This window comes from Octodon degus, unplaced genomic scaffold (genome assembly GCF_000260255.1).
Source record: "Octodon degus isolate 3935 unplaced genomic scaffold, OctDeg1.0 scaffold00088, whole genome shotgun sequence".
Lineage (NCBI taxonomy): Eukaryota > Metazoa > Chordata > Mammalia > Rodentia > Octodontidae > Octodon > Octodon degus.
This window is the reverse complement of record NW_004524664.1, coordinates 10770400-10794455: the sequence shown is the minus strand read 5'-3', so window position 1 is coordinate 10794455 and position 24056 is coordinate 10770400. Positions and strand designations below refer to the sequence as shown.

General features: G+C 37.0%; 1 protein-coding gene across 2 annotated transcripts in view; it reads left to right on the top strand.

The window, feature by feature from the left end:
* Nrg1 (neuregulin 1) overlaps positions 1-24056 on the top strand; it is a 1208067-nt gene that overhangs the window by 757283 nt on the left and 426728 nt on the right. The gene's annotated exons all lie outside the window — the stretch shown is intronic.

Sequence of the window (24056 nt, the reverse complement as noted above, 5' to 3'; positions counted from 1 at the left end):
TACAAGTTCTCATATGTCCTGAGTCTTAATTGACCTTAGAAGGTTAGGGCCAAAATGTTGGCTTTCCTTGCAGCCCTCCTTTTTCTCTAATTTTGGTCTGCAAACTTAGGTTTTTAACCATTGGGCCTTGTTTCTTGTAGGTGGGTTTTCTTAATTCTAAATATTATCAGAGTTAAAAGATGCTTATCCAGAAGTAGTCAGTGACACCAATGCAATGGGAACGATCTTCCCTTGTAGTTAGTGAGTTTGAGCTCTTAGCCTGCTGAGATGTTTTTGAGACACCGAAGAACTCTTTCCCTAAATGAGTACTAGATTCTAACAAGTGACCCTATTTGCCAACTATTTCCCCAGTTCCAGCAGTTTATCACTAAGGCCAAATAAAGGGGTGTCAGAAACCATATCCTTGATACTGGACTATACACACTTAATCTTAGTCCGGTTCACAAAAATCCCAAAAACTTCATGTTGGTCCTATATCAGATAATCAGATTTAATTACTTGGGTATTGTAAATTTGCATTCTGTGTCTTTATAAAAAAATTCTTATTTACTTTAGTCTTATGGATGTTATGCTGAGATTCAATTAAGCTATGAATTTCTTGAGATTTTTCCTGGCTTTATGGTGGAAATTTGAAAGGGGATTTCTATCACTCACGGTTCTCCAGAGAACAGAAGCACTAAGAGAAAGTTTTTGACAAAATATGTTGAGTTGCAGAGTGTGATACTAATCAACATTCAAGAACAATGAACTAAAGAAACATAAAACACCAAAATGTGTAACATTTACACATTCCAGGGCCCTATGTCAAATCCCTGGAAGGTATAAATATTACATTATGTGTGTGACCAAGGATGAGTAAACTAAGGGAGCTCAAGGGAGGTTTACTAATACATTATAGCATTCACAAGATACCAATAGAAAATGGTTTGAGAAAAGCTAAGACATGTTCATGACTTGAACATTACTGGATTCCAGAAAGAAGCATTTTAGTCAACTGTTTAATGAATACACTGAACAAGTAATTCAGATTTTTAAACTGTTCTGGCTGGTCACATTAGTGAGGTTTCAAGCATTTTTCAATCTTATTTAATTAGACTAGAGTCTGGACATACTTTACATAAGGAAATAAAAATCTTGTGACTAATTTCCTTTTCTAAGTCCTAAAATTCCAATTAATTGAACACTCATTTTACCTTTTATTTATAATAACTTTTTAAAACATCTAGATTGCAGCCCTGTGTAGAATCACATCTATTTATTTGTTCTTAATCTTACTCCTTGATCTCATGTGGAGACATTTGCAGTGACTACCGGTTGCACACATCATTATCCACTCATAGTTAGTTGTTGAATCTGAAAAGAGCAAGTTCTACTCCATCACTCAACATCTGTTCACTTTACTCTTAACATTAGTCAACCACATCTGATTATTGTCAGGAGAGGATCTGGGTAAGCTTGCATCATTTGCAAATTGTTTCTTTCTTTGGAGGCCTTTAACTCCATGTTATTCTCATAGCAGCCTCGTACTCTGACAGTAATTGGCATTGTCCTATATTCACGGCTGCGAGTGAATACCAAAGGAAAACAGCTTGGAGGAGGCAAGATTCACCTTAGCTCTTGACTTCAGAGGTTTCAGCTGTGGTTGGCACATGCCATTGCTGTGGCCTGTGGTGAGGCAGAACACAGTGATAGGAGGGCGCAGTGGAGCAAAGCTGTTCATCTCAGGGGAGTTGGGAAGAAGGCAGAGAGGAGGAGCTAGAGAGAAAGAGGCCAGAGACAAGATAGAAGCCTGAAGGTCGGGCCAGCATGACCCATTCTCTTCAGCTAGGCCCTACCTTTGAAATTTCCATTACCTTCCAATGGTGCCATCAAATTATGATCTCATCAATAGGCTCATTCACTAAAATGGTTGGAACCCTCATCATCCAATCACCTTCTCAAAGCTTTAGCCCCAAACACAAAAGATCTTTGGGGGCAATTTAGATCTAAGCCATAACAATGTTTTTTTCCTTTTTTTTTTTTTTTTTTTTTGAAAATGTGTTTATTTCCAAAATAATAATAATATAATAATAATAACTGAATATTTATTTATGTTCAAAGTTATATAATACCTTACAATGTATCTCAATTACTAGAAAAGTAATCATTCCCAATTAGGTTAACAATTTTGAGAGTAACAGATGACTTACAATTTTCTATCTGCTGTTGCTGCTACTGAGCATTACAATTCTCAGTTGTATTTTTTTTCCCCCAGTATTGGGGATTGAACTCAGAACCTTGTGCTTGCCAGGCAAGCACTTATTCTACTGAGCTATCTCCCCAGCCCTTCTCAGCTGTATTAAAAACATTTAACTGTGACTTTATTTTGACCTTGGTCTTGGTAAAAATGGTCAATATTATTATTTAAGGATAGTGTAGTTCCTCAGCCAAGAAAAAATTGGCAGCAAAGATGACCAAAATTTGATAAGCCTTCAAAGCATTTAGTAATTTCTCCAAATTATGCAATGATTATATTTTTTTAAAAAAAGAAGGGCCGGGCAGATAGCTCAGTGGATTAAAGCACCTGCTTAGGCAGACGTAGGAACCGGGATTCGATCCCTGACATGCTGTGCTGGCCCTGCCCACAGGGCGCACTGAGATGACAATTGAGACTGGGCATGGTGGCACTCAGCACTTGGGAGGCTGAAAACAGGAGGATCACTATGATATATATATATATATATATATATATATTTTTTTTTTTTTTTCCAGAATAAAATGTGTCAAAATAAAGGAAAACTTTTTCAAGAGTCTGCAACCAGAAAATCTTGGGTCCTAGCAGAGGAGGCACGCTAGCAACTGCCTGGTGAGGCTGAAGGACGGTGACAGGAGAAACTGCTTGCAATAGTTTCTTCTGCAGCAACTTAGTGCAGGGATTTGGCAGCACATATCCCATTACCCAAATTTCTCTTTGATAATTGAAAAAAATAATCTAGAGTGAAATTTGACCCTTTCATATAATCTTCCTGACAGAATTTGTTTGAATAGTTATTCCTTGCACAGTTTGATGGAAGAGCTGCGCCGTGGAAGCATCCTGGTACTTCTGTAGTAGGAAGATTAAATAATCGGAAAGAAAGAAGCTTGACTTCCCATTCTGTAACTGATATTGTAACCAGTTTCTGTTGTCATGAATATATATATTTATTGAAATTAGTAGTGACAACTTTATTATTGGCAAATATATGAAGAAGATTCACTGTAGGTTACCAACTATTAAAGACCTCCTGGATAAACAGCAGGGATTTTCTGGCTGAGAGGCACAGCCACTGAAGGATTATAACAGGATTATAACACCTTGAAACTGTGTTCATCCATGTCCAGATGTGTTCACTTGGATATTAATTTCTGTTGTTAGGAGAAGTAACAAGGAAAAAAAAGAGTAAGGGAGGAATGTGCAGCACTTTCTTAATTCAATTTTTGGCCACGCAAATTTACATTTAATATATAAATACATTCACTATTTATGAATTATATATTATTTCTAGATTATATCATATATAAGATTAAATAACATTATATATTATATATTAAACATATAAAATATATCTTTAATGTGTAACATTATAAAGTACACACTGAAAAATAAAATCTAGAAACTTAACTTTGAAATGTTTGTTTTTACATCACTAATATCGGCCAAATAGCTCAGCAGACTAAAGCACCTGCTTTGGCAGAGTGATTCCCGACATGCTGTGCCACCCTCACCCCCAGGGCACACTGAGCAGGTGACTGAGACCGGGCATGGTGGTGCGTGCCTGTAATACCAGCGCTGGGGAGGCTGAAAACAGGAGAATCACTATGGGTCCAATCTACCTAGTGAGACCCTGTACACCCTATGCACCCTGTCCAGAATTCATAAAAAAATATGTGGTAGTTTGATTGAAGTAATATTTTCTAAGCAGAGGTAGGTGTGGCATCTAGAGATAATGTGTAATCAATTATCAGCCTACTGCAAACTAACAAATTCACTAATAAAAATGTTTATTAATGAAACTGTTTTTTACAAACAGTTATCGAAATTTGAATGCCAGAATCAGGCAGCCACAGGTGTTGGCGTTAAAAGGAAATATGAGGTGATTATGAGATGCTTTGGCCTTTAGTTGTTGCTTCCTTTGGACCCTGCCCAGGGTGTTCAAGCATGAAGGAGCCTTCTCTCGGGAACAAATTTTTGCCCAGGGCTATTTATCTTGGTTGCATATAGTACAGTAGAAAGTGGTATAAAATTGGATCTCTTTCTTATGGTGGCTGCTAGTCTCTCCATTGTGTTCTATATGTCCATAGAAAGATCCTCTAAGACTGCAATGAATCATGTCTCATTTCATAGCACAGGTAATAAAATAAACTATGCAAATCCAACCCCAAAATGATGCAAAGTCAATGCAGAAAGCATGGCTGCAAAAATATTTAAAAGTAAAAGTCCCAGAAGAATCACAGGATTATCTCCATTTAGGATTAATTTTATGATACTGTTATTTTACAATGGAAAATCATGCATTCCACAGGCAGTCATGTGCAATATAATTAGAAGAATGCTTTTCCAACTATTCTATGAAAAGTGAACTTGTTCATGATTTATTTTTAAATGATTAGGACCCTTAATTTATCTAAAGGACACCACTTAAATAAAATATTTTAAAATATGTAATGCATATGCAAAAGCATTAGAGAATTAAATAGCATGTTAATGAGCTAAAGAAGCTATTAAGAATTATTAAGTAGATTTATTGACTAATTGATGTTTCCATATGTAGTTATTTCTGCAATTATCATTCATTTTCTGATTTCCATAGTGCTTTTCTCTAAAATTATTCTGGCATTAAATGAAGCTAGAAAACATTATTAATTTGCAAAGTCTATTAAGCAAAGAATTTTTAACTTAAAGTTGGAACAAGACTGAAGGAAATCATGTCAGAATTGATTAGAGATTGAAGGAGTTTGTTTATTGCTCTTAATGTCTCGTTTTTATGGACCAAAGTGGGAAACACTTTCATCTTCTAAGCCACATTTATATAATCTTTATTTTTCTTGTATTTTAATTGAGCTAATTAGTACAATTTGATATACATAATGATCACATTCATCATAGGGAATTTGTCTCTGTACAAAATGTATCTTGATTCTTCTCTTTTCCCCATTCCCCTTACCTCTCTTCAACTTCTCCTCTCTGTCTTAATTACAAAACCTTTGTTTACATTTTATTCTTTTCCCTTTATTCCTTTCCCCTTCACCCTTTCTTAATCCCCTCCCCACCTGAATATTTTCTTCCTATTGCTACATTTTGGTCTTTCTTTGCACTTTCATTTTCTCACAAGAGACGTGATAATTACAGGTGTGTACAATTTATTTTACTTAAGAGTATGGTGTAAAGGAGAATCCATTTAACTATAAATGTCTCAGATTTATCCCTTATGACTGAATAGTACTCCATAGCATGAAATATTCTTTATGCATTCATGGGTTAGTATTTGGGCCATTTCCAAGATGTAGCAATTACAAATGGTGGTGCTATAAACATAGGTGTGTATATATATATATATATATATATATATATATCACTGTGGTATGATGCTTTTAATTTTTTGGAAAGATATAAAGCAGGGGAATAGCTGGGTCAAATGGAACCTCTAGTCACAGTCTTTTAAGTCATCTGCACACTGATTTCCACAGTGGTTGCACCATTTGACACTACCACCAAGAGTAGAAAAGGGTTCCTTTTTCCCCATAGGCCTGTCAGCATTTGTTATTGCTTGATTTCTTGGTAGTGGCCATTCTTTCTGGAGTGAGATGAAATCTCAGTGTTGTTTTAATTTGCATTTATTCAATGACTAGTGATGTTGAAAATTTTTCATATATTTATCTGTCCTTTATATTTCTAAATCAGAAAACTGTATATTCATATAAGATGTCCATTTTTGAATTGGGGAGGTCTTTAAATTAAGGAGATTGGATTTTGGGTTTTTGCTTTTCTACAGATTTTTACATATTCTATTTCTTTACATATTTTATTTGCCAGGAACGGCTAGAAAAAATTGTCCAACTCTGTGTGTGATTTTTTTTTTTTTTTGCTGTGCAAAAGCTTTATAATAAAATGGGATTCCCAGTAATTGATTCTTTGTAATATTTCCCATGCAATTGGGGTTTTGTTTATAAAGTCTTTGCCTACACCTATGTCTTCAAGAATTCTACCTGTCCTGTCTTCCAGAAGATTTAGTGTTTCTAAATTAATATTTTGATATTTGGTCAACTAGTTTAGGGCCTGTGAGAGACATGGGTATTGTTTTAACCTTTGACATAGAAATCCAGTTTTCCCATCAGCATTTCATAAAGAGGTGATCTTTTAGTGCATCAGTCCTTATTTTATGTTTAAATATCTATTAATACTTGTTTTATATATTTTGGTGCATCAATATTTGGTTCATATATATTTAGGAATATCATCTCTTCCTCTTGGAGTTTTCCTTTAATAAGCACATAGTGACTTTCTTTGCCTCTCTTAATCAGTCTTGGCTTGAAGTTCACTTCATCTGCAAACAAAATAGCTAATCCTGCTTTCTTCCAGGTTCCTGCGACATGAAGCATTGTTTTCCATGTTTGGCTTTCAGTCTATGGGTTTGTCCTGATTGGGCTGGAGGTCTGAAATTGCATTTTGCTTCTGCATCTTGTCATTTTTTGTTTTTTATTTTAATTTGTTTTATATGTTGATGCATGTAAACTCCTTATGGTAGGTAAGTTTGTCACTACTATCAAGGCCTCTTAGCAAATGACTTTCTTTCAGAGATGTTGTCTATGGGTACTTGACTCTTGGTCTTTGTGTCTGTCCCAAGATCTTACCTCCTCAATTCATAAAGGGTGAGAAGTTGCTATCTATTTGTGTCTGCACCCAGTCTTTGGTCCTGGACTATGATGATGTTTATGACCCCATACAATCACAGTGATTTCATACAGTGTAGACCAGGTGATTATAATAAGTGAGACACCATTGCTAAAATAGTACAATTAACAATAACATGAAGTTTATTCCAGTAACTAAGTGTTGTAAGTGTTAATTTGGTACCTTTAACCATAGGAGCAAAATGTAACATTATTTCAAAAAATCCAACATAAGCCAGGTACTTATATATGCTATGAGTTGTGAGTTTCTCTTTAGTAGAGTAATTTTACTCTGAAGAGGTGGGAATTTAAGGTTATGGGAAAATAGAGAGATGAATGAAGAGCAATATAATAGAAGAAAGGCTGCAGGACCAAACATAATCACCCAAGCTTTGAGAAGCTGAAGAAGAGGTCAAGAGAAAAAGAATGAAGAAGAAAGAAAAAGAATATTGAATTAAACCTGAAATTCTGAGACAGTATTCACTCACATGAAAAAATGAGTAAAGATAGTTGAGCAAAGAAAAATAAATGAACAAAACAAACAGTAAAAGTAAAAACCTAAACAACCAAATCAAAATGAAAAAGGAAAATGAATAAACAATTACAATAACAAATAACTAGAAATAAAATTTCTCTAGTTTTTTTGGTTCTGTGGAATTGTCCAAGTCAAAGCTCAAATCTGTGCTGGGTAATCCTGCCACGTCTGCAGTAGGATTAGTAGTGGAATGGGGTTGATCGTGGCCTTCAGATACTAGAACTGAGGCCAGTCTTCAGGCAGCAACCTTCTGTGTGTCCCTCAGTAGGCTGCCTATGTATATTTAACCTGTTTGTCTGTGGGCCATTCTCCTAGAAGCTGTGGCACCCTCAGAGAGCGATGTTCCAAGCTGTTCTCATCCAAAGTATAGTTAGCCCCACTCAGCCCTTCCAGTTTTCTCTGTTCAACTCCACTGTGTCTCTCTCTGACCATGATCTTGCCTCTCTTATGTCATTGGGAGCAAGGAGTGCTCACTTCCCACTCATTGTCCTGCTGTGGCTTAAAGCTGTTCAAATCCAGGTCCTCTCTCAAACCACTGAGGGCAGGGCAGGAGAGATAGTATTGCTACCCACTACCTGCACCACCATCGCTGTACCTAATGTTATTATCAGTAAAGGCTGCAGTTAGCTGTCATGGTGTACAAACACACACACACACACACACACATACACACACACAAATCCAAAACTGATGGCCCATTAGGGAAGGAGCATCTTACTTTTAACTCACCTTAGTGTGTGGTGGTGAAATTGGCTGCCAGGCTGCAATGTCTCCTGTTCAAAAAAAGACAAAGAAATTAAGGGACTTTAAATCCCAAATTTATCCTGTATGATTTGGGCTTTCCATGCTATTACAGTCCATCAGTTTTTCAGGAATTTTCCAGAATGGAGGTTCCTACTCTATACACAAGCAGAAGTCACACAGGTATCCCTGTGTTGCTATGCCATTTTATAGAGATTGATTTTGTCATTAGGATGCAATTCTTTCACGTTCTTCCATTTATTTGTATTTATAGATGATTTTCTCTGTATAACTCCCATGTGGCTCCTCCTCTATTTACCATACTTAATCTATATAATCTTTAAGTATAAATAGTACCATTTCCACTATATGGAAAAGGTTAACAAATATACATATACCAGAGTTATCACTGCCGGGGCTCTTAATATTTTAACAAGAAATGTTGGACTGAACACAGAGGAATTTTATGTCCATAAAAGTTAGCCTCCCATGCAAATATTGGTAGTGAGTTCTTAAGAATGTTTTTGTATAAAAATGATCATAGAGCCACTATTTCTTTAAGAATTACCAAAAAAAGACAAACATGTTTCTTTTCCCCGAGAATGTAAATCCCAGGTAGTTTTGGAAGACAGACGATAAATTTAATCCCCATGAAGCAATAAACTAACTATAAGATTTTATGCATGATTTATTTGAATGCCAACCAAACATTGCAAAGACACACACTCTAGAAATTAAGCTCCCAAATAGTCTTATAATACACCCAATTTTTGAAGTTGGAGTGAGGGAACAATTACTGGGCAGGAGATGATACTGTAGAGACATGTAAGGAAAAAAGGTAATATTTTTGCTCCCTAAGACAACAGTTTGATGATGAAAGAAGGCAAAGTGCAGACTGAATCATTTTGAATGGAGGCAGAATAAACAATTGAACACAATGAGCACTAGCTAGTTTAGAGGGAACCTACACAGGCACGTACCTAATCCCATTCCAGAGCCCTCACTCATTCCCCGCCTACCAATAATTGCAGTCAAAAGCCCTGGTTATCAGAATACTCTTTCCACGGAAAGAATTAAGTTCATGAAGTAAGTTCAAGGTAGTGCTGTATATATCACTATAAGAATAAAATTGTAAAAATAATTGTTACATATTGGAAATGTTTAACTTTCTTCTCATTTGTACAAGGACTCATAGTAAACAGTTTGCCTTAAATCTCAGAGGACACTTCGGACTTGGACTTTTCAGCAGTTCTGAAACTGTTAGTTAGCACACTGGCAATGCTTACAGATGGACTGAAAGCATTTTTCATAAAGGAATGTGCATGCATCTTTTGGAGCCAGGGACAGAATACAATGGTTTGAATCTAGCTCCCCCTCCCCAAGCCTCATGCAGTCATCGTGAGCCTTTCTGGAGGTGCCTGGATGCATGGAATGTCATACGAGGATTAAAAGTGACTTCCTGGCAAGTACAATATCCTGGGTTTGAACCCCTGTACTGCATGCCATGCCGGCCCCCAAGGGACACCGAGCTGAACACCTAAACAAGGCATGGTGATGCACATTTGTAATCCTACCACTGGGAAAGCTGAGACAGGAGGGTTACTATGAGTCTGAGCTACATAGCAAGACCCTATACCAAATAGATAAATAAAAGTTTAAAAAAATTTAAAAAAAAAAGAATACTCTGAGGTAGGACTGCCTCCAGGGAGATATTTAGAAAGCGAATAAAGACCTTGTGAAAGGGATTAACCCTCTAAAATTGATACTTCTGTTTTCAATAATGTTAGGTAAGTAAGATGATATATAAGAGTAATTAAAATAGTTAATAGGAAAAACTGATTCTCCTAGAATCAATATACACAAATTTTATCTTCATAGTTATTATATTTCATCAAGAGAAACAGAACTAAATTTTGTTTTCTGCTGTGACTGCCTCTTTTCAGGGAAACAGATTAATCTTTAATATATCACCCAAAATTTAGGGTGTGCTGTTAACATCCCTAAAAATGTTCTTTCACTGTAGAGTAAGTACCTTATGCTGCAGAGTAAGTAAATAATGCATGAAAATATAAACCTTGGGGACATGTGAAAAATAAGATTATGGTACACAGATACTAAACATTATTTCAGTAGAAGCAGAATGATGGCTGTAATTGATGATTATAGAAAGCCATTAAGTTCTCAGGAATAACTGTTGTATTTTTCTGAAAATAATCATTTTGCTATAGCTTTAGATTTCAATAGCTGAGGCAACACACACTAGAGACACATATCAAGCTTTAGACACAAGTTCTTTCAGAAACGTAATTGACTGGTTATTTTGGAGACTGACAGCTACTGTATGTTACTTCTGAGTCATGAGAAAAGTGTGCATTTCCCTACTCGGCTTTCATTCACCCAGATGGAAGATGAGGTCTCATGAAGCTTTTTATATAAAAGATAAACCTGCAGAAAATGACAATTTCTGTAAATGGCAAACACAGTCTTCCTGGTCAGAAAATAACATGCAGAGTGACAACTTGTTCTTACTTCACTTTTGAAGAAAACATTCCAGCGCATGATAAAGGTCGCGTATCACTAATCTGAAAGTCAATTAATAGTGTCATTAATTTCACATGTATTACCAATCTCACGCAACTTTGTAGAAGATTGCAGGTAATTTGTTATCATATTTTATGAATGTTTAGAAAAATATAGCAACTTATCAAACAAAGATAAAACTTTTAAAAATTGATTAAAATACTTCTAAGATTATTTCCCCTACAATATCTTAATATTTAGACAGATGTGCAATTTCTGGCTTAATGAACAAAGCTATAGGTCATTTTGTAATTTAAAAATAATTTAATTTATTTATTTGTCCTTGGTGTTTCTTTACATAGCAGAATACTGTTAGCACAGATGGTGCTATGGCGCATCATCGTTGGTTAGCTTTCTATACTTACTATAGAAGGATCCTTTCAAAACTATACCATATGTCTAGGTTTGTGAACCAGCAAACTGTACTGAGTAAACAATAATGTGTTGTACAGTAGAAAAAATTAAGGACTCTTTGGTTCTCATTTAGCCCTCTTGACTCTGCAATGCTTGCCAGTTATTTTACTTCTCTGAGCCTCTTTCCTTTCCATTGCAAAATGGAAAAAAAAAAAAAAAAAGTCACTTACTAGTAATTTTTGGGAAAAAGAACTGGGATCATTATGTAGCCAAAGTCTCATAATATAAAACCTGTATAGAATATATATTAATGAAAAGAGCATTAACTCACCTCAGACAATTAGGTAATAGGAACATTCTACATCATTTAATTCCCAATTCTTTTTGAAGATACACATAATGAGAAATGAGAGTCTGCATTTATAAATACTTGTTGCAAATAGGAATCACTGGAAATAAATCACTTCTATACTGGCAAAGGTACATTTAACTGGCACAATAAAAGATCAGGGTATTTTATTTCTGCATCAGCCCTGGATTAAAACCTCCTTAACAAATAAAACTTAATTAATGACCTGTTGCAAAGGGAATGAGTTTAGTTACTTATTAGCATTCAATTAGGCACGAATAACTTAGCAGGCAAAGGACTTCTGAATCTCTTTTGGGGTGTGGTCTGCTGAGACCAACCATCTGAGGATCAGCTACCCTGCCCAGGATGGCCCAGTGAGATTAGTCAGCTCCAGCTTTGTGTGGAGCCCAGACAACAGAGAACTGGGCAGATGGTGCTATGGCTCATCAAATAACTATGATTGCAAGTATGTCACAATCATCCCCCCACTACATTTGAATTTTTTTTTTTTTTTTTTTTTTTTGCCTCTGAAGGCCTTTTCTATTCTAATATTGAGGTAACAGGTAAGAAAAAGAGTATTTTGCACATACTGAGTAAAGGAGGTGGGAGGTTGTTGCAAATTTTGAGACCTTATTTCCCTCTCTTAATTAGTTAGTCCTCGAGTTCTTGCTTTCCTTTTACTTGTATTATACCTTTCTATTTGTATTTCTTCTTTTGAGTTCTTATACTAGGACAACTATATGATATTTACACATGTGTGTCTGGTTTATTTCACTTATATCTTCAAGTGGCATTCACTTCAATATAAAGTCTTTGAGTTTATCATTCTTTATAGCTGAGTAATACTCCATTGTGTAAAAATACCACATCTTTCTCAACCATTCCTCAGGTGATGGGCATCTTGGTTGTTTCCAAGATTTGGCTATCACAAATTGTGCTGCTATAAACATAGGCACACATATATCCCTGTGATATGATGTTTTCAGATCCCCTGGGAAAATTCCCAGTAGAGGAATAGCTGGTTTAAATGGGATTTCCAGTCCAAGTTTTCTAAGGAGTCTCCACACTGATTTCCATAACGGTTGCACCAGTCTACATTCCCATCAGAAGTTGAGAAGGGTTCCTTTTTCCCCACAGCCTCTCCAACATTTGTTGTTGGGTGATTTCTTTATGATAGGCATTCTTTCTGGGGTGAGATGATATCTCAATGTTGTTTTAATTTGCATTTCACAGATGGCTAGTGATGTGGAGCATTTTTTCATATATTTATTCGCTTCTTTAATTTCTTCCTCTGAGAAGTGTGTGTTCATCTCAGATGACCATTTCTGGACTGGGTCTTTAAATACTGGGGCCCTAGTGGTTTTTAGTTCTTTATAAATTCTAGCAAGCAGACCTTTGTCTGAGTACTTATTTGTCACCATTTTTTCCAAATTTGTGGGTTGTCTTTTCACTTTGTTGGTAATTTCTTTTGGCATGCAAAAGCTTCTCAATAAGAGCAGGTCCCATTTGTTAGTTCTTTCAAGTGCTTCCCATGCAATTTGATTTTTGTTCATGAACTCTTTGCCTACCCCTAAGTCTTCAAGAGTTCCTCCTACTTTCTCTTCTAGGAGACCTTATTAATTTTCTGAGATATGGTCTTGTAGGACCAAATACTAATTAATTAATTTAAAAGTGCTAAAGAAAAGATAATACTGATAGAAATATCAAACTCTGATTGTGGTCTAGGTCTTTATCAATATCATGGGAGTTAAAATTAATTGAAAATTTCATTTTTACTTTTTTTTTAATAAAATGCAGCTTTTGGAGTCATGAAAACATTCTTTTGAGGGTGTTGACTAAACAGCAGTGCTGCTGAGGGCATATTTTTTGTTTCTTCTAAAATATCTTAAACTGCTGATATGTAGTCAACTTCCCCTTATGGAATCAATTGATAAATCATGAGCAAAAGGAAACCACTCCATGGAAATAGTGGCTAAAGGAGGCCTCTTTATCCTAGAGAGGAAAACCAGGGAGCCAGTTAATTCTAACTACTGTGAAAAATAAGCCACTCCTTGATTTAAATCAAAAGACAGTTGTAGTCAATTAGACAAGGGAAGAGGGTGGTTCACCTGAAAATGCAAGGCCTCAGGCACTTTCTGGAATGTGTATCATCAGAAAGTGCAGGTTAGTCAGCTGAAGGAAAGCAGGAGGGCACACACCTCCCACGCGCTGAAGTTCACCAGTCCTCTTGGTTCGGAAAGCCCTGTCTTGCAGCACTATGATTTAAAATCTGTTGATGCCAAATAAAAATAGCTATAGTAAAAAGGGTGAAAAACTTTAGCCTTACAATCACTGGAGCCAACCACCCCATTTCCTTCTGTATGATGGTCATGCTGTCCCCTCTTTGTGTCTCGATTTTCTTACCTGTGAAGTAAGGATGTGGGACCAGGTGACTCATAAGGCACAGTACAGGAAGCTTAAAGGAAGCTGAATGCACACATAGTGTGGAATATAGGTGATGGCTAAAGCCCACACCTTGCAATGTTGTCACTTGTGTGGCTGGGGCAGTCTCACACATTCTATTACCTCTCAGAATCTGTCTCTGTGTATGGCTGCCTGGCCCCTTTGCCACTGTATCTGTTCACGTTAGAAACTACCAGCACAAATCGCATGACCTTTCTGACTCTTACTGAAAACCCTCCCAGCACCAGAACCTTTCACAGATAGATGAGGGTTATCAGTGCTGCTCAGCCGACCAGACCCGAGGCTGCTGGGCGAGGCTGCTTCTGCAATCTGTTCTGGAAAACAGGAGCCACACTCCAATTTCAACCTGCACACACCCACTCCCCTTCTCCCTGGGCTTTCTGTTTTCCTGCTTTTAACTTTGGATTGCACTCTTTTTTTCCAGTTAAACTCTCCTATTTCTTCTAAATAGGAGAGCTGATGTTTACTATTTAGTTGTCCTTGTTCGCTGCCATAATACACATGGATAACTTGCAATTCCTTACTTTGCAAGACTAACTTATTTGTGGCAGCAATGATTTTTAAGATTCCTTCGACTTACATCAGTCATCTTCTTTGCGAAGGCATCCATACGACTTGCCAATATTGTTTAACTATACTTTTTCATATGTCTGTATTTACTGATTGTTTTCTCCAAAACATGTTCCATCATAGACACTATCTCATCCTCTGCTCTGCCAGATATCGATTATTCATACATTCGCAGATCCCAACCACTTCATCTTCACTCACTGTTGTGTCTTTATAGCTCTCTTTTCCCTTAACAGGCACATCCCTTATTATTCTCACAATTCAGCGTTATCACCGGTCTTTTACATATCTAAAGCTAACAAAAGCATCCAAGCATTGCCTTGGGCTTGAGGTAGCTTTTCTTCCCCACCTACACAACTCTTCCTTCTCCACCTACACACATATTGTCACTTTTGTCTATGATCTTCCCTTGTTGCTGCCATCACAAATATGTGGCTTTGGCCGCTGCAAATGAAGTATACAGATACAAGCCGCTTTACAATATAAAAGGGAAGAGAATTGAACTCCTTGGGCCCATGCTATTCCCTGGAGAAGAACTATGTAAGGAAGAAGCCCACAACTTGCAAGTCCCCTGATCTAACACACTAACCTGCTTCTTTCTCTAGGCTCTCTGTTTATCTCCCACACCACACCCCACCAAGGGCAATCATGATGCATGAAATTGTTAAACTCTGAGTTTCAGAGTTTTCCATTTCTGATAATGTCTTCTTTGTTATCTAAGCTTAGGTTTCTGATCATTTTTAATAAAGATATTTTGCAGTATTTGAAAGCATATTAGCACAGCAGAATCCTTCCAAGGGAGACAATGTTGGGTCATTTTTTTTCCAGAGATGTGATGGAGAGTGGCTGAGTTTTGGAATAGAGTGTCAGCTCACTGCATGTCTTTGTTCCAGATGCAGTGACCATGATCTTGCAGCTTGAAATCCCCCTGGGTGACCCTCTTTTGTAAAAATGCAATTTTTATACATGTGTTTATGACAAAAAGGAAAAAAATGTTAAGTCCACCCTAGCTTTGCCTGGACAAGCACAGAGAGAGGCGTGTTGAATTTCCAGACAAGTATTTTCCCCGAGTTGTGCTCAATGAACTTGATTCACTGCAGGGCTTTTTCCCACATAGGCACGCAGCAGAGGTGGGCGCCTTAGGAGCAGCCACTGCCCCGCTCTCTGCAGGGCACTGCCATGAATCATCATTTTCATGAATGAAAAGAATAGAAGGAGGGAAAAAAAGACAAGGAGCTTGTTGCTAATGCCCTCAAACAAGGCAAATATTTTGTGAATAATTTTAGATAAAATATGACAAGTTGACTTTTTGGTTTTGTTGTTTCAAATGGAATGCACAGAAAAAAGGAACTTGTTTCAACAAAAGTTTTATCTGATATTCTATTCATACGGCCATTCTTTCCCAAATGTTTGGCAGCTTTTCTAGGGGAAGGAAAAGGCAATGTTGAATCATGTTGCTTTCAAGCTTTGTATCAGTGCAGGCATGAAATACACGGGAAGAAATTGTAGAGTCCACACAATATATAGCAAAAAATCCAGCCCATGAGCATGTTCACCTTCTTTCTGAGGAAATTTGGGCTTGACCTGAGCTTTGCCACAGACTTGCTGGCCAAGTAAATAAGTGATAAGCCAACAGAGGTGTTAGATAACTTACCACAGACACGCTGCATTTTTTCAATGCTGCCTGATGACTTCAGTTTTATAATACCCACTCGGTGAGTGCTCAGAATAATTCCAGCATGCAAAATAATGAGATAATAGAATACTAAATAAAATATGGTCTGGTTTTTATTTTAGCTACCAGATGTATTTTACCTGTTTAAATCATGGGCTGGGGAGATAGCTCCGCAGTCTAAGTGCCTGGCTGGCAAACGCAATGACCCGACCTGGGTTCAGTCCCTGGTACCACATACCATGCTGCTGAGTTGCCGCTGAAACTAGGTGTGGTGGTGCACAGCTGTCCTCCCAGTGCTGAGGAGCCTGAGACAGGAAGATCACTATGAGTCTGAGCTGCATAGAGAGACCTTGCACCAAACGAGATAGATAGACACACAGACAGACAGACAGACAGATAGACAGACAGATATTTTTTACAACTTTAAAAATACTTAAATCATTTAGCCTCAGGTGAAGGTCCATGCTTTTGGGCCTGGTTTATAAGGTTCTCCATATCTGTCCTCTTAAACTCCTGACTTTGTGCTTAGACTAGCATTATACTTGCCAATCTCTTCCCACTGCGTGTTTCCATGTTTCTTAGCTCGTGCTCTCCCCTCCACCTGGAGCACAACGGTTCTGCCATCAGGATGTAGCCCAGAGGTATCCTCCCCTCTTCCTGGCTTATCTGCACCCCTGCTGGGCTCAGGAGCTCTTCTGCGTGCTCCTGCCTCACACTGTGCATACCTGCACTGCCAACCGCCTCAGATCTGTTTGCCAGACTTCATGCACTCATTCAGCAAGGTTGTGTCAGAGTCCTTTGATATGCCAGGCAATGTTTTAGGGTCTGGGGATAGATAAAGAGGTAAACAAGCCAGAGGGACTGTCTGTTCTGCTGAGGCATGCATTTTGGCAGGGGAGCTAGATAAAATGGGAAATGCATAAACTAGAAAACTATTAACTGTGAAGAAAACTAAAAATATGTTGATATGTAAGAGACTGCTTTCTGATTTGAATAAGGCTTCCTGAAGAAGATGACCTTGAGCTGAGACTGCAAATTCAGGAAGAGGTTAGAAAAGACTTGGTGATGGAAAGTAGGAGTTGGGGGAAATGCAGAAGAAGATCCTGGAAGAAGAATGTGAGAGGCACATTAGAAATCTGTAGCTGTCCACGTAGCTCCTGGAACAGCATGTCCCCACAGAAACTAGGGCTGGACCATGCGAGTCCTGAGGAGCACAGTGCAGAGGGGGTATTCGTCTTTGTGGTGCAGACAGCTACGGCAGCTCTACACTGGGAGTTGTGGTGTGTGATTTGCACTTTACAGAGTACACTGGGGCTGTGTGCAACAAACACATTCTTTTTTGTCTACTCAGACCCCAGATAATGTGTGTTTCTGTTTTTGGTGACACCCAACCTCTGGCCCTCCACAGAGGAAGGGTCCCTCACCAAGCTTAACAGCTAGCTAACTGGAAGAAAAACTCAAAAGCCTTCAAGCCAACACAGTGCTGTGTTGCCTCTCTTGCTTCTACTCTCTAGGTCTCTTCCCAATCTTGTAAGAATTCATGAAGCTGACTTTCTTAAGGATTTTTTTCTCAGTTTCATAGACAATCTATGTTGCTATGGCTCATCCCACTTGGACTGAATTAAACATTCTCAAATATGTTCTGTAATTCATTGTCCTTCTGCAGGTATACACGTTACAGTACCACTGAGCAATGGAAGGAAGTCTGTGGCATCTTCTCAAGTGACTTTAAATGTGACTCTCTGGAGTATGATGAGGGCAGCAGTTGAGCCTTCTATCTGCTCTTTCTTTTGGGGTCTCTAACCTTGGGAGTTAACTAGGCATGCTTACAATGTCGGCCATTGAAAAGGAAACTGTAACTCTACATGCTGTTATCTGCAATCTGAGCAACTACATTGAGGACAGGAATGTGTAATACAAAAACCATGCTAGAATACCTCTCATCTTGGTCTTCTAAATGTGTACCATTTGAAGTCTTGTCCATTGTTATTATATTCTCACTAAAATAAAATTTAAATAAAGTAAAAAAGAACAATAAAATAAAAACAAAGACAAAGAAAAAAGAAAATTAAGGTTTCTTGAAAATGAAGGGTTATATTCAATTATTTGTCCAATCTCCCATAACTATATCTGTTAATCTGAGATATAAGAATAACTAATAGAACAACCATTGTTAGTTATTGTTGTTTTGAAAATCTGTAACATACACATTACTGTATGTTATCCTGTTTCTATCTTTGCTTCTGCTATTTGTTTAATGCTTTTGTTTTTACTCTTCAAAATAAAATTTAAAAAATAAAAAGGAAATTCAAGAAACAGAATGAGAATGTCACCTAAAAGAGCAAGTCTGGGTAGCCGGCTTTGTGTCACTGCCCCAAGACAGCCCCACCCCTACCCCTTAACAGAAGAGAATATTGTATCACATGGTCTTTTAAGAAATTCTTCCACCAGCTAGTTGTGCTACTAGTTCATGGTAGACTGATAGATAATTGAACATTTATTTCAAATATTCATTAAATTTGAATTCAGTCTTTTTTTCTGTTTTGTATTACACTATTCTATTAAAATATATTACAGGATTTGATATTTATTCAAATGGCTTAAAGCCACACTACTTTGCATGCAAACTAACTTTCTACTTCTAGGTAAAAGTTAGGTGCTTTGTGAATCAGGAGCCCTGGGAACAAGAAACTTGTCTTAATCTGTTAAAAAGATCGTTTTAAATTTATACTCACAATGAGTGCGGCCATTTTGCTATAAACTGAAACTCACAAAAAGTAGTAACAGTAAGCGTGATGATGGCCTTACCTGAAAATAAGCCCTGAAATGTGCTTTGTCCAAGGGGTTACTTCAGGATGTGTTTGTTCTTTGTGAACAGGGTTGGCCTCTCTCTCACACACACAAACATGAAATTGTTATCAGTTGTTACATTTCACATAAAATGCCAAAGTTGTATGCTCTTTCTGCACAGGCAGCCGCAATTCTTTGTCATGTGCCCAAGTGTGGGGCAGGTAGTTTTAACTGCTCCAGGTTAGCCTTTTCTCACAATATTTGTGTAATACCTCTCATGATCACGACATGTTAGCCAGCTCTCCCTGCTGTGGCAAAATCCTGAGAGGAGCAGATCAAGCAGGAAGGCTTTTCAGCCCCTGTCTATTGTTCCCAGGTCTGTGGGAAGGTGGAGCATGCCGCCCCAGATGGTGCAGCCCAAGAGGCTGCTGATTGGTGGCAGCCCTGAGGCAGGAAGAGTGAGAGAGATCAGTGAGTGTGCAGGAGGTGTGTGGGAGGCTTTCTCCATGTCACTCACTCTTGCTCAGGCTGGGTCTCCCCTCTCACTTCTCTGACCTGCATGCCAGTCACCTCTGGAAACACCCATGCGGACACACTCTCAAAGACCCTGAGGTGTGCTCTTCTAATTTCCTAGAGGTTCTTCAATCCAGTCAAATTGACAATCAAAATTAACCTGCACAAATGGCAAGGGGCAAATCAGACCACTCTAAGACCAGTAAATCCTAACCTTGGTGTGGCTTCATCTGTGCAATGTGGTCTCATGTTTAGCTTTTACTTCATGTTAGGTCAGTTAGCTTTTAAGTAAACAAAATCCTTTTTCAAGGGAAGCAAGAGATCTGGCTTTGCATTTCAGCTATACTCACAAAAGTTGTGTGAAGCGTGAGGTCTTTTGCCCCTTCAGTGGAAACATGGATTTCAAAGTCTCCTTTATACTAGGAAAGTGTATCTTTATTAGCATTGTATTGATGTAATATTTTTCCAAATGATCTAAGAAATGATTGACCTGCTGTGAAAATGTAGATAGAAGTGCAATTAACTCCCTGGGCTGGCTTCAGCAATAACCTCTGTTCAGTAATACAGAGGTAAACAATTCCTCTGCATCACCCTCACTCCCACATGCTTCCTTTTGGTAAAGAATAATTCATCTTCTTGGTCTTTTCAAGCAAACAGATTCATGAGTTCCTTGTTTCTTCTTACTTGTCAAGATTTCAGAAATGCCAAAGATGTGACAGTAAATGGAGTCTGTGTCTTCCTCATGTGCTAAAGGATGACTGTCTCTCTTCATGAGACTGTTCTGAAGTGTGTTCTTGCCTGTGCTGTGGCAGTCCACCATCTATCGCCACCTCGGCCTCTTCTATATTCACTGAGGTCCATGCTGCAGCCATACCTGGTGTCCATCACTTTTCTTTCTTCCTTCTGAGCCTCTGAGCCACTCTTCTTTCTGTTGGGAATGCCACTTCCTACCCAAGTGCATTAACTGTGACTGTTCCGATCTTATATTAGATGTCATCTCCTCTAGGGAGTTCTCCCTGGCCTTTCTCCTTTAGATGCTCCTCTAAGCTGTCATTCATCCTGCTTTCTCCTCCCAAGACTTGGCAGAATGGGCCTTCAAAAATGCCTGTTTTTTAGGTAGCATCCCCTCCTAGAACTTAAATGAGTAGACATTCTTATGTTTCTTACCACTAAGTTCCCATAATTGAGTTTCTGGTACCCAAGAAGTTTCTGACACATATTTGTGAAATGGTGTGTAACTTTACATGAGTTTGTCTGCTCCTCTCCACAGAATAAGTGGACTCTTATGCCAATAGCAGTAGCTAGAGGACTGGGCAGGAGCTTGATACAAACATCAAGGGCAGGCAACATGTATAAAGATGTAAGAATGCACTTGTCATTGATCCAAGAACTTTTTTATGTTACATCGTCTACATCTTTCCTAAGCATCCTTTATATGCCCTGTATTTTTGTAGGCAGGATGATATATATCTGTAGATATCTATCTATCTATCTATCTATCTATCTATCTATCTATCTATCTATCTATGGCTATATCTCTATCTATCTGTCTACAAATAGACAGTGTGTAATTTTTCCAAGGAACAATTTGTCTGCTGTGAATATATGTATGTGTGTGTGTATATATATATATATATATTTTTTTTTTTTTCCCCTGAATCTTGGTGACAGGGATAGACTCATTGGCAGACTGTTTGCCTAGAAGCCACAAGGCCCTACTTTTAATCCCCAGCATGCTAATATGCACTCACACATGCATGCACGCATGCACGCACACACACACACATACACACACACATACACACACACATACACACACACATACACACACACACACACAGAAGAGGGAAGAATTATATATTTTGTCTTCACATTTCTATGTGACCCGATATTTATCTTGATTATGAAGGATATAAAGTTTTAATATGTTTGATAATAGCTATTAGCTATTCTGGTTAAAGAGAGATGAAGTTGCAAAGTATTTTTAATTGTAATTCTCTACTGGCTAAAGTCATTGAACAAGCTTCTATATACTTCTTCATTGGTACTTTTTTTTTAAAGAAATGTCTAACAGTTTACTGACCCAGTTCATTAGGTTATTTGTTTTGGAGCATTATTTCTTTTTTAATTATTTATATATTCTAGATGTTAATCAATGATGAAAAAAAAAAAGTAGACAGTCCTTTATTGGGCCAGCCAGATAGCTCAGCAGACTAAAGTGCCTACTTAAGCAGGCACAGTGGCCACAGTTCGATCATATAATCTGCAAATGGAGATAATTTGACTTTTTTCTTTCCCACTTGATCTCTTTATTTATCTCTTTTTCCAGGTTGCTGTGGCTAATGTTTTAGGTACTACATTGAAGAGCAAGGGTGAAAGTAGATTTTGTACAACAAGCGCTTTTTTCTCTTTGTCAGCAATCAAATACCTGTAGGCACATTAATTTGTATTTTGCATCTTCTATTTTCTATTTCTGTACTTATTTATTTTGTACCAGAAGCATGTTGTTTTTGGTAGTATAGCTTTGCAGTATAACCTAAAATCTGGTATTGTGGTTCCGTCAGCATCATTCATTTTTCTCAGGAATGATTTGTATTTTCTGGGTCTCTTCTGAGTCCACACAAATTTTAGGATTTTTTCCTAGATATGTAAAGAATGTTGTTGGTATTTTAATAATGATTGCACTAGATCTGTAAATTGCTTTAAGTAATGTGGCCATTTTTGTAATATTACTTCTGCCAATCCAAGAACAAGGGAATGTTTTTCATTTTCTAAAGTGTCTTCAAATTCTTTCCTAGTGTTCTGTACTTTTTATTGTAGAGATATTTCACTCCTTTGGATAGGTTGATTCCTAGATATTTATTTTTTTTTTGAAGCAATCATGAATGGAACTGAGTCCCTTGTTTATTTTTCAGTGGGTTTACTATTGGCGTACCTGATTGCTATAATTTTTGTGTGTCAATTTTGCCATTTGGCTCTATTTATTTATTATATCTGAAAGACTTATACTAGAGGTTTTTGTGTCTTATTTGTAAAAAATCGTATAATCTGCAAATGGAGATAATTTCACTTTTTTCTTTCCCACTTGATCTCTTTATTTATCTCTCTTTCCAGGTTGCTGTGGCTAATGTTTTAGGTACTACATTGAAGAGCAAGGGTGAAAGTAGATACTTTTGTGTCATTTTTAATTTTTGAAAATGTTCTTTCATTTTTTCCTGTACTTAGAATGATATTGGTTACAGACTTGTCATATATGTCTTTTATCAGTTTTACAGTAAGATACATCAATAGTTATTTTCAGTAGGGTTTTATCATTAGAGGATATTGGATTGTCTTGAAGGTATTTTCTGCATTTATTGAGATGATTAAGTGGTTTCTTACTCTTGACTTCATTTATATGACAGAATATGTTTATTGATGTACATATGTTGAATTTGCATCCCTGACATGCAATTACCTTGGTCTAGATGAATAGTTTAATGTGTATTAAATTCTGTTTGAAAGTGTCTTATTGAGAATTTTTAAAATCTATGTCCACCAAGGTTGATGATCTATAATTTTGTTTTGAAGTCCATATATAGTTTTGGTATCAGGGCACTTCTAGATTCATGGAATCAATTTAGACACAATCCTTGTCTTTCTATTACATAAAAAAAAATTGAGGATCATTGATGTTAGATCTAGTGAAATTCAGCAGTAGACTCTGAAGCTTCCTACACTTCCCTACTTTGTTCTTCAACACACTGATCATTCCTGAGTATACTATTCAATCTTCATGTGTTTTCAGTTCCATCGATTCCTAAGCTTTTCTTCATTGATAGAATTTTCATTATGTATCAATATTATTATTTGTTGTTGGTCTATTTAGGTTTTTTATATCTTCTAGATTCAGTTTTGGAAGGTCATGTATGTTTCAGAATTGATCCATTTCTCCTAGATTTAGCAAGTTATTATAATCTATATCTTTAAAATAAATTCTATTCACCTCATGGATTTTAGTTGTATTTCTGATAATTTTGCTTTTTCATTTCTTTTACCAATGTGATCCTTATCTCTTTTTAGTTATGTTTGACTGATTATAATTTTTTAATCTTTTCAAAGAAACAAACATTTGATGTATAGAGCCTCTGTATTTGATTTGGTCCTAGTTTCATTAATTTCTGCTCTAGTTTTTATTATTTCTTTCCTTCTACTAGTTTTGGGTTTGGCTTCTTCTTGTATTTCAAGGCTTTTAAATGTACTTTAGTTTTTTTTAGAATCTGCACTTCTCTGTATTTCTAATGCATGTACTTATAGCTATAAATGCACTTCTTAGAAGTGTTTTCATTCTGTACAATAGATTCTGAGCTCTTGTATTTCCATTATTGCTTGATTCTAGGAATTTTAAAAATTTATTTGTTACCTTTTTCTGTAACACACTGGTCATTCAAGTATATACTATTCAGTCTTCATGTGTTTGTGTAATTTTTGTGGTTTTCTTTGCCATGGAATTCTAGTCTCATTCTATTGTAATCTGACAGAATGCATGAAGTTATTTTAATTCTTTGTATTTGTTAAGACTTGCATTATCACCTAAT